At 29.9% G+C, this 355-nt stretch overlaps 1 protein-coding gene across 1 annotated transcript in view; it reads left to right on the top strand.

The window, feature by feature from the left end:
- The window catches only part of DNAJC12 (DnaJ (Hsp40) homolog, subfamily C, member 12), a 9,151-nt gene that overhangs the window by 4,404 nt on the left and 4,392 nt on the right, over window positions 1-355 (top strand). The window lies entirely within an intron of this gene.

The raw sequence follows: 355 nt of genomic DNA, 5'->3' as shown, positions 1-355 counted from the left end.
AAGTTGGTTGTTTTTTTTTTTATTTCATCAGCGTAAAGCTCAATAAAGAGCAATTAAAGTAGACCTTTTATTTGGTGAAAACTAGTAACACTAGAAAAAGGAAACCTAATAGAGCTGTGCCCTCAGCCTGCTGTCTGTTGTTTGATTTATAGTTATCAATTTTGATTAGTGTTTGGGCTTAGTGTATGTCAAAAGAAATTTTTCTAATTTGTAAACTAGAATAAATTAATAATAATAATAATAGATCACTGTAGCATAGGTGACTCATAGTAAAATCTAAATCTTTATAACCCTTCTACAAACAGTATCATGCAGCTGCATCCTTAGTAACCATTTAATGAAAAATAACCCTGTA

The sequence above is a fragment of the Buceros rhinoceros genome, unplaced genomic scaffold (genome assembly GCF_000710305.1).
Source record: "Buceros rhinoceros silvestris isolate BGI_N320 unplaced genomic scaffold, ASM71030v1 scaffold18316, whole genome shotgun sequence".
NCBI classification, from domain to species: domain Eukaryota; kingdom Metazoa; phylum Chordata; class Aves; order Bucerotiformes; family Bucerotidae; genus Buceros; species Buceros rhinoceros.
This window is presented reverse-complemented; position numbering and strand designations above follow the sequence as displayed.